Genomic DNA, 11772 nt, shown 5'->3' with positions numbered 1-11772 from the left:
AAAAAGAAGAATGATGCCCAGAGTGAAGCTGCAGGACAGCACGGGTGAGTAGCGGGGGCTGTTCTGGGTATTCCCAATATATTCCATTTTATTCTGCACTGGAAGAAGGCAGAGCTCATACGAGCTCTGAGTATGTAAGTTTCGTGTAAAACAAAGCATCTTCACCGTGGTCTTCGTAGAGGCTGGCCCAACATTATTTTAATTTAAGTAGACATGACGGGAGGCAGCCCTGGGACCTGTCTGGGGCTTCAGGGGCAGGAGGTCTATCCTCGGTCCCTCCAGCAGAACCCGGCTCCTATTCCTGGTAGAGCCACTGCTCTCTCCCTCGTTAGGATAATTAGCAGCCAGAAGAGTCATCCATCCCTTTATCAGCTCCAAGGAAGAAAGGGCAAATGATAAAGTAGCACCCTTGCCTAAAATGAATGAATTTAATGGCCAAATGCTTATCTTTAGAGTGACTCACTTCTTCAAGCTGACCTCTGAGGAGAGCGTACGGAGGCCTCTGGTACATCCTCCATCAAATCACTGAGAGTGAAGTGACAATGACCAACCACCGTGGCCGACATTTCCTACATGAAAAGCATTCAGGAGACATGAAGACCAGGCAGTCATGAAGCAGCTGCGAGGACACAGGGGCGAAAGCGTCAGTAGTGACATTCAGCTGCCCCGGTAGGCCAGAAAGTGGGAAGTGGCATTTCGTGTGAGGCTTTAATCCTAATGTGGGCTCAAGATGGGAAGAGGCCACCTTATAGAAAGGTGGGATGAATGTGTGGCTTGGAGTCCTAAGGCCTGGTTCTCTGACACTTGCTCAGACGGTGAAAACTTCTTCCCCTTGGACGAGTCACATGATCTCCCAGAGTCTCGATTTCCCCATCTGTAAATGGGCAGTAACAAGAACTTTCTGCCCTACTACTTTAGTTAGCTGTATGGTTCAAATGACATAATAAGCACTCTAAAAGCATATGATAAAAATATAAAATGTCGCGTAGGTATTTGTTATTATCATTGCATCAATTACCAAAGATTAGATTTAGTCCAAAATGGAGCTGTCCAGATTGTGGCTCCACAGACATTTAGTTCTGGGTTTTAGAGCATCTCATGTTCTCTTCGGCAGTAAATATGTGTTGTAGGGCGCCACAGTAGCCGTGGGACTTTAGGTTAAAGGTAATTGTAAAGATGTCTCTATAGATGATCCATAAACGAACAGTGGAGAGGAGAATTGCCAAAACGTATCCGGGGAGAGTTAAATCTGCTTTTAAGGAGAAAAGTTTCGCTTTTTGGTAAGGTTGATGATAAAGAGTTTTGAAAAGTTATTGAGAAATGGAGATATTGGAGCCCTCGGAGAGCAAAACTGCTGGAACAGTACGTGAGCAAGGGCCGGCGGGGATGTGATGTGTGACCCAGCAGGAGCTGCCAGCTGCTGCACGTCGCCAGCTGTGTGCCCAGAAGTCCCCCGTGCTTTCTGCTAGAGCACAGCACAGATGATCAAAACTCCCAGGTAAGGCGGGGGAAAATGAACGTCCAGAGGCCTTCCTACCCTTAGCGACTCAGCACGCTCCCAGACGCTCACGCCGGGGGCTGCTGACACCGTATGTAATTCTGGAGTTGGAGTGCTCCCGTCTCTTCCATCGGATTTGCCCGGTTCCGTACATGAGGCCTTTTTGGTTCCATGTTTATTAATGTTTACATTTTGGTCTCTGGTATTCAGATATCAAGCCCAGACCAGGCTGCCTTTGCCTCTTGGCTTCCTGAATTGCGATCGTGAGCATGAAATTTCATATCCCAGTACTCAGTTCAGGCCTCCTAGACCCACAGCAGTTTCTATTAGTGGCCACGACCACATTCCCTGTGCACCTGGGGAGGGAGATCATATGGAGATGTTTATGACAAGTCAACAATAAATATGTAATTCGCAGCTCGCAGACAATTCAAACCAGAAGGAAGCGTAAGGGTATACCCCATCCATCTGACTTCGGAGCATGGTAGCCTCGGTGCACCTAAGCCTTCTTTAGCTCCGAGCCCCTTGCATTTCTCACCACCTCCTCTAGCCTAATACACTTTGCCTGGGACTGTGTACTTGGCTGAGCCCCATTTTTGCCTTTTCTCGTTTCCAACACTAACTCTGATCTTTCCTGATGAACGATCCTGGAAAGTAAGTAGATAAAACTTGGAGCTGGGATCCCTGGGTGGCTCAGTGGTTTAGTGCCTGCCTTTGGCCCAGGGCGCGATCCTGGAGATCCAAGATCGAATCCCACGTCGGGCTCCCGGTGCATGGAGCCTGCTTCTCCCTCTGCCTGTCTCTGCCTCTCTCTCTCTCACTGTGTGCCTATCATAAGTAAATAAAAAAAAAATTAAAAAAAAAAAACTTGGAGGAAGCACAGTTTTGTCTTTGTTGTTCAAGGGTAAACAGGGCACATGAAAAGAACAAAATAATATAAGCATGATTTTTTTTTCCACCTGCACTGAGTAGAATGAAAATAAACAGGCCTACCCCATCAAGTTTTTTTTCCCCCCCCCCGGTAAAAAAAAAACATATGGCCTGACCATATTTCTACATTTTCCCTAGGATTAGTACAGCATTCTAAATGATAGTGAAAGATCGAAGGAAATTATTTTTGGAAGGATTAAAGTCAGCCGGATAGAAGGAATTTAGGGAGGTGCAGTAATTAGGACTGTAATAATATTGGGAAACTCCGAGTGAGCGTATGTACTCCCCTGGCCACCCATTTGAAAATGATGGGCCATCACAAAGCTTTTCTAGAAGTTCCTAAAGGAGAGGTCGTTCAGCAGACATTTTCATGATGATTCAGAAGACCTTCAACTTCCAGAGGAATAAAGCTTTACAGTATTATGGTATTATGCAGGCGTATCCTGCAGAGGAACTGCTGGACAGATTGGTGTCCATATGAAATCCTTTGGCAAGAGACACTGAAAGTTCTGGGTTTGTGAAGTTGAAATCTGGTAACAAATGAGCCTAGTGAATCAGAGAAAGGCAAAGGTCAGCTGCCTGTGTAGGGGATGTGTCCTGTTACCATTGAGTTTCAGTATTGACTTAGGACATAGCCCAAGAGCAGCTGAGTCGGACTCTAATGCTGCTGATCCGGGCAAAAGTAGGGTTAACTAGATCAAAATTCTCTGGTGAATGAGATAAACCAAAATGGCATCCATTTAAAAAATTATTTCTCTCTGTCTCTCTCTTGGGTTTATTTGCATTTCCATAGTTCCTTAATCCCAGAATAAATTTAAGTTTTATAGTCTGATAATATTTTTAATAGGCAACATTAATTTTTAGAATTTAGATTTGGAGCCTATTAACAGATTTTTAATGTCATCTTTTTTTTTTTTTTTTTAAACCAGACAGATGATACAGAGTGGTATAATAAACTTGGTTATGTAGGAGTTTACTTAGGACAGAAATGAATCATTCATATCAGTGAAACAGAGTTCCTGCTGCCCCTTTAATCCCTAACTCCACTGAAGTTAAAAAAAAAATCTGTGCTAATATTTATTCAGTCATTTAATATTTCATAATGAACATTGACAGCTTTTAAAGGACCTAACAGCAGCACACACATTTCTGTTTGTTTCGTCATGGGTTTGGGATTTTTTTGTGCAGAATTTTCATGGTTCTCTGGTTGTTAAATAGATTAGTGTGACACTGTAGAACATTTCTTGTTAGTGGGGAAAAATTGGCAGCACTAAGTGTCTAGTAGAAATAGGGGTAAAATTGCTCCCAAATGGAGTCTTCCTAAAGCATCGGACACTAGAGGACTATGTTCTGTGTGGTCTTACTGACATCGTGAGCTTGCTGTGCCCTTCCCTTTTGCCCACTCCCCTTCCCACACCCCTCACTAACCCTGACATGGCATGTGCACTGAAACCCGAATAGACCCAGGTCTTTCTGCTTCTGTCAGATTTAAAAGAAACCCAAATAACGTATACAATGCCTTTAGCAATCCTATGTGCTTTTGCTGAAGTCTTCTGAAGAGGTAGCAACCTGGCATCCTATTGCATGGCACGCGGCAAGCTTTCCCATCACCCACCTGGCTATGGTACTGCCCCCCTCCCCAACCTCCTTGCTCCCAACTCTCTTTTCCCTCTCCAGAGACAGTCAATCAGAACCTCTCCTCCTCCTGGTTTGCCAGGTCCTCTGCCCCCCAGCCTTCCCTCCCCCCCCCCCGCCCCACTCCCTCCTTCAGTCTTCAGATCTATTCTATTCCTTGGTCCGCAGCTCTCTGCCTTCTTAGTTCCTTCCCTTCATAGAGGACCCCATGTCAGGAGAAGGAAGGTCCTGGCAGTGAGCAGCGAGCAAGCCATCTCCTGAAACTGGCGGAAGAAGAAAGGTGGTGAATATATGAATATTTTTAGATCTGTCAGATAGACTCAGACACATTCAAATACAGATTTAGAACTCAGACTCTGCGTTAGAAAGATTGGTTGCTACCAACCTTGATTCCATTCCTAACCCCGTTTCCTCAACATTGCCTGTTTCACATGCTTTGCTGTGTGCAGTTCCTTGGGAGAAGTAATGAGAGACGCCTGAAGCTATTCATGAGAGAAGGTCCTGACTGACTCCTTCAAGGGAGTCTTCATCTGCCTCTGGGCTGGAGCATGAGCACAGAGGGGAACTTGAATGCAGCTCTACGTAGATGCCTACATTTGGGAGGACAACTCCACGCCATGTTGGAAAGAAATAGGACAATGGGACAGCAAATATGGGTGGGTTTTTTGTTTCTGTTTTTGTTTTTTTTGCTAAAGGAAAGACAGGGGTTTGTTGACATGAAAGGTAGAGAGCAGAACAAAACCAGAAAGGGTATCACAGTTGAGGCAAGGAGCCAACAGAGATCAAAGGTTTAAAGGAAGAGACAACGAAGATATCCCAGGGAGAAAGGGTGGGCAGTGAAAAGGTGTTGACGTTTTGGTAACACCATGGTTTTATTCCCTTTAAGGAACTTGTCCTCTATGGTTTTAATGTTTGTTATTTGTGATTATGACTTCTCTTTTCTTCTATACTCCTTGAGGGTGGGATCCAGATTTGACTTGCTCATGTTGTGGGAAGTCGTGGGTGCTTCCGGATGCCCAGCACACAACCTGAAGGGCATGAAGTAGCCTTGAATGTTTGTAAGGAGACAGGGGAGCTGAGGTGTTGGCTGAATAGAGGAAAAAAGAATCAATCGGGTTTGGAAATTCTAATGACAAGACTAACCCTAGTTCTGTGGTCTTGATACTTTCTGTTCATTTAAGAGAGTATTTGAATATTAAGTGTTATAATCTTGACAACTACTTTATCTCTGATCACACTGACTAAGGCTATTCCTGGCCATACACTATAAGTAAAATAAAACAAAATAAAAACAGTTAAGTCATAAAAGGAAGCCATGTGAATTGTGGAAAAAAGTGTGAATCAACTCTAATTCCTTTCAGATATATTGATAGTGCTATAGGTATATATTTATACATTTTGGTACCATGTAATTACTTGATAAATTATTTTATTTAACAACATAATGTGAATATCTTTTTACATCATTAGATGTCAGTAAGATGTCAGAAGATATGGTTTGAGAGCAAGTTATGTTGGAATAAATCCATACTGTGAATCATTTATTCTGCAACTTGGAAATCAGATGTTTGGAACAAATGGTATCATTAGTCAGAAAAAGACCAAATTCTTCCTAGGAACTTGAATAGTCATGAAATATACAGCTCTTCACACTAGAGCCTGGTAGGGGAAAAGCCATTTGGGTAGTAGGACAAGGATATGACTCCTTTTAATAACGTTTTTGCTATATTCTATGAGGGAATTTAGCCATGATTAATGAATTAATGTTTGTAAAGCCTTTCACAATATATTTAATTTTGAAACTATACACTACATTATCCATAAATATCAATTTAGGGCATGGTTTTGCCTTTTCTTTTTTCTACAAAGAAGAAAAAATGTCTAATGTATTTCCTAGTTCTTAGTTTTGAACTCATATGCTACTGAAAAACTGAGATACTCTAGAAAATGATTTAATGTAGGAATTACAATACCTGATTTATTATTCACAGCATAAATTTTTATTAAATACATTTCAATCCTATTATCAATTTTAAACTACTTAGCTCCAATCAAAATGAAAATGCCCATTTCTTCATCTTTATTCATGCCTTTCACATTCCAGTGCCCTAGAAAGAGGTTTTCTCCATTCGTAAATGGAAAAATCTGGGTTGCTCATTATATCTGAAAGATAGAAAGATGTAGTGGAAATGAGTGATGAAAAAGCTCTACAACAGCGACCATTTGCTTCATTGTGTTCGCTGCCTTAGAATAGTATCTGTTATTTTTGTCTTCACCAAAAACCATTTGGTTCCCTTGCCAGTGTCATTTTTTTTTCTCCCTACCATCTTCTGAGGGTCTAGATGGGTTAGTCACCTGAGACTTGAGAAGATGCATCATAATTGGGAAAAGTTTCTCTCCAAAAGCGGCACTAGGCTGAAAATAAAGTTCTTTAAAAGGGTACAGTAAGAGAGCAAAAAGATGTTTTCTTTCTAATGGATGCAATTGGAAATGTAGTGTATGTAATGGGCCCTGAGAAGACCTAACTGATTTGTGACATAGAAATGTATTTCCTCCAAAAACCAAGCTTCCTGGAAATTTATTTTCAAATAACAGTAGTCTTGGAAAGAAACATGAAAGGTCTGCTACTATTTAAGAAGTCTGGGTTATTTAAAAAAAAAAAAAAAATATATATATATATATATACATCCTGAGATAAGACATACAAATTTCAGAAGGACTATCTTTTAACACAGATTTTGTTTTATTTTTTTACTTGGCATAACAGAGAATTCAACACCCTATTTCATAGATGCCATCTGTTTTTGGTTGACCTTAATTTTCTGGATGACTGCTTTTCTTCAAATATTTTAAGTCATGACTAAGTTTCATTTAACAAGAAATGTTTAGGTTAGTTGTGAACAAGAAATCAGATGCTCTCAATCCAAACATATTTTAACAAACTGATTTGTAATTGTGTTAATGCCAGGACAAAGTCCATTTTTTATTTGCTTTTTAAAGGCCAACAACATATAAGGCCATATTTATTTTAATTCCACTTCATTCTGACATTTCATAAGACAATGGCATGATGTTTATAAGAAAGGCAAATTCTGGCTCATTAATAATGAAAAACAGATTACAAATTTTTAAATTATAACCTAAAAATTAGAATTTATGATAGATTAATTTACATTTCAGTCAATAAATTTTTTTTGACGACAATCAGTATTTCCAAAATTGGTCTGATTATAAACATTATTGAAATGCTTATTATAAATACAACCTCCCAGCCCTCTTATTTTAATATAGTGGGTCTGGGGCCCGAGTTTAATCATATCCGCACATAATTCTTAGAATCGAGAGGGAGGGGGTAGGAAACGCTGGAACAGAGCTAGTTCTTGATCCCTGTGACATATTCAGTTATCTGGGAGAGTTTTTCAATCCATCAGTGCTTCGGCTTCCTCCCAAAACCAATTAATACAGACTGTTTGGGACCTGAGCTTTGGAATATTGAAGTAAAAATTCCATTTCACTAAATGTATGATTCCACACTACACACTGATGGGAAATGGATTACTCAGTTATGTGAAAGTCTCTCTGTAAACAACAGCTAGAATTCCAAGAATGACAGCTCCCTGAGGGCAGGAAACATCTGTGCCTGGTCATCTCTGTTCCTTTAGCCCCAAGGACAGTGACTTCCACATACATCATGGACGCACAATAGCTAATTATTGAGTAAGTAGTTTTGTTGGCTAAAATTGTAATTGTCTTCAAATGGTGAGTTCTTGTTGGCAATGAACTTCAACAACCAGACATGAAATATAGTCCAACAAGGTCAACATGAAAACGTGTGATTGTAGGCAAGAAAGGTAGTTGGTGAAGCTGGGGGTGGGAGGTATCCAAAGAATCCAAAGAATGATTCCAAGGTATCCAAAGTGGGCCAGAGAGGACTTTCCAGGACCTTCCCCAACAAGGCCCCAGTGGGTGCCCATCTCAGCAGCCATCGCGGTGTGTGGATCAGCGGCACAGGTGGTGAGCACATCGGTGAGTCTCCATGTCCGCTCCTAGGGATGGTACAGGGTCGCCGCCAGCCATGGGGGTGGTGAGGAGAGCAGCATCCCCTACCCCCGTCTCTCCCCCATCCATTCTGCACCTGGCCCTTGTCAAAGCACAGGCTTATTTGAGTTAATTTTGGCCCAGCTCCTCCTGCCCACATCTACTCCCCCTCCTGTTTATCAGCTGCTGCCAGTGTGAGTTTGGCGCTCTGAGACTGTCATTTTGTTGTGTGACCACAGTAGCACCTAGTATGGTGCCAACCACATCGTTGCGGCCAATTCTACTACTTAAAGGTAACGAAAATAACAGACGAAAGAAGATGGCCAGGAAAACACACGGTATCCCTTGATAGATGGGGGAGGAAAGGTATCACTGGGAGACGGAGAAATGGCACAGGCTTTTAATGTAGTTTTCATTTCTGCCTTTAATATAAATGGTCAGATGTGAACACTTGGCCAACACGGGTCTCAGCTGGGAGAGGGGATTGGCAGGCCAAGGAGGACTGGGAAAGGAGTAATTAAAGAGTACCTGGAATGTCTGGGTACAGTTGGACTAGCGGAGCCAGATGACTGGCAGTGCCACGCAGCAGAAAGGGAATTGGATGAATATTCACAACACCTGGGTTCCAGTCTCCACTTCCTAGTGGAGTGACCTTGGGAAAACAAGGCCTCTGAACCTTGCTCTCCACAATTGCAAAACGGAGATAGCATCACCTACCTTATAGGATCGCTCGGAGTGAATGAAAAAAAAAAAATAATGAAGCACCACTTGGACCAACGAGTATGTAACAATTGCAGATGTCAATGCACAGCTGCCAGACTTGGCTTCTGAGAAATCTTGAAGGACAATTCTCTGCAAGATGCAGGCAGGGTATCAGTTTCCGCTGACAGCTGGGAAGCCAATGGAAACAATCATCAAGCAATTAAGCGGCAGCAATTTAAAAGAACCAACAGGCTGGGAAACAACCTATATACGTTAAGATCAGATTGAAGGAAGGGGCACCTGGGTGGCTCTGTCAGTTAAGCAACGGACTCTTGGTCTCAGCTCAGGGTCATGAGTTCGAGTCCCAAGTTGGGCTTCCCAGTGGAATATACTTAAAAAAAAAATCAAATGGCAACTTACCAACTTTATTAGCCTCTATAATTGAAGAAACACCCCCAAAGATAAGGAAACAACAGCGGAATCCTGCATGACTGCCAAGGCATAGTGCAAGCGGAGTTGCCCAAAACCCCCGGCATCAGGCTCACTTTTGGCATTTGTGTGATTGTCCTTAATTACTTGGTAACATACTGCATCGCGTGCCCTGTGTTAGGGAATGACAATAGGGTAAGCGACCAGCCCAAGGATGTCGGAGGAGCACTATTTCTCCAAAGGGTTGCCTGCTAATCGCCAACAGCAGAACCATCGGAAGGACTTGTTAAAAATGCAAATGCCAAAAAATAAAAAATAAATAAAAAAAAATGCAAATGCCTAAGCCTCTTTGCAGACTCAGAATGGGAACTCTGGGTTGGGGGGGTGGAATGCGATTTAGCCAGACACCCTGGAACTGCTTCTTGAAGTTTGAGATCTGCGGAGAAGGTGATATGATCCAATGACCTAATATGGCTCAAGGAATTGAGAATACCATTAAATACTCAGATGAGTCTAAATACGAAAGGATAGTTCTGGAAAATTAAAATATGAATCGGTGATTTTGAAAAATTTGAAAGTGAGTCATTCAAACATGGAATAGATTCCAATGATGAAAGCAAGGAGATGTATTTGGAAAACAGACGATGATGAAAAAAATAGCCATCTCCTTAGATTGGAACTTTCTAGGTCACCTCCTCAGAGGAGCTTCATTCCCACCTGGATTTTCCTTTTCCTCCAGGTAGAAAGTGCTGTTATCAGGTTAAGAACCCAATAGCTCTACTCTGTGGGGCTCGGGAGTTTCCATCCTAGGTTACACAGTAGAATATTGTGGAATAATTCTCAAAAGTACCAATGCCCAGATCCTATTCCCAGTTAACTTGGAATTTTTACATGTGGGGCCCAGGTGCCGGTATTTTTAAAACCCCTCCAAGCGATTCTAGGTTGAGAACGAGGATGGAGAACCACTGTGTGGATAAGTGGAGGTGGGCACAGAAGACGGAGGAGAGAAACCTTAACATGCTTTCTTAATTGTGTACGAAAATAGAATTTCTAAATGTTTAAGCAAGTAAATCTGAATCAATAATGCTACTGACCACAGTGACCAAATTGATCTTCCTCTGATAGTCTCACATCCGAACCCTGCGTCTCCAGCCCATCACCGCTGCCGAATTTAAGGTTCTCATCCCACGTGGGTGCAGTTGCCCGGCCTTGCTGCTTCCTGGTGGTCTGCCTGAAGCCCAAGCGGAGGCGGGTTTCCCTGGAGGCCAGCTCTCCCCCTGGTGAGACGTTTTGTGGATCGATTGGGAGAGTTCCATATGCCCAGCAGACTAGTTACCCATCTTGTCTTCTTTATGCTTGAGGTCGGGATCGGGTGCCTAGGTAGTTGGGGATCCTATCAGGAAGGCCTGGGACGCCCAGTTTGGCCCGTAACTGCGTCCGTGGCACAGTGTGCCTGGTGTCTTCCTTACTGAATGATGGATTATTTGTTCACTCAGTGAATTTATGTTAAACAGCTGAAGGGTTCCCAGGCATTTTACCGGCACTGAGTACGATGTAGCAAGACAAATTCCCTCACCCTGGGGGCGCCTGGGAGGCCCAGTGGTTGAGCATCCGCCTCTGGCCCAGGGCGTGACCCCGGGGTCCCAGGATCGAATCCCACGTCAGGCTCCCTGCATGGAGCCTGCTTTTCCCTCTGCCTGGGTCTCTGCCTCTCTCTCTCTCTGTTTCTCATGAATAAATAAACATAATCTTACAAAAATTAAAAAAAAGAAATTCCCTCATCCTGGCATCCTCCTAAGCAGCTCATTGTTACTTCTCTCTCTCCCTGTTTCCCCATCCTTCTTCCCACCTTTTCCTTTCCCTCTTCTATGTAAACCTGCCTCTTAACATTGGTGGAACCTCGGGTAAGAGTGCAAGTGGATTAAAAAAAATGCAAGTGGAGGTCTGTCTATGTCTAAATATTTAAAAACTGTACAACCGGCCTACAAACCGTCAAAGCAGTTTCTGTCCTCTGACAAATGTACTCTTGGGTTAATAAAGAAGTATTCAAATTTAGAATTCCGAGGAGTTTTGAGCTAGAATCGGTGGTTCTGGGGGAGCCTACGCCTGGTAGCCGGCACCGGGCTCCCTCCTTGCCTTCCCCGCCGCTGGCTCCTGCAGCGCTTGGATGGGCCTCCCGTGCACCTGGGTTATGGGGTTTGCGGGTCCAAACGCTGGCCTGGCCATCCCGTTACCCCTGCCACCCAGGGCTTCTGGGCCACCCCGGAAGGATGTATGCCGCTCTGCTTGGCTCTGGGAGGAGGCAGAGGTAGGCACTGGAAGTGGCTTCGGGTTATTTAGGCAGGAGGATTTAAGGTCTTTCATGCCAGAGATGGTCAAGTAGAGGATGGCACAGCTTCTGTTGGGCATGTCCCCTTGCCCCGAGAGAAGGGATACTGCTGGAGGCGTCCAGCGTGGGACCCCTCTCAAGAGAGTATCTTCTAACTTTGGGCCCCCTCTTACCTGAGTCTGAGGCTTTTACTTTGCTGCATATTTTGCTA

The sequence above is a fragment of the Canis aureus genome, chromosome 36 (assembly GCF_053574225.1).
Source record: "Canis aureus isolate CA01 chromosome 36, VMU_Caureus_v.1.0, whole genome shotgun sequence".
NCBI classification, from domain to species: domain Eukaryota; kingdom Metazoa; phylum Chordata; class Mammalia; order Carnivora; family Canidae; genus Canis; species Canis aureus.
Note: the sequence above shows the minus strand (reverse complement) of the source record.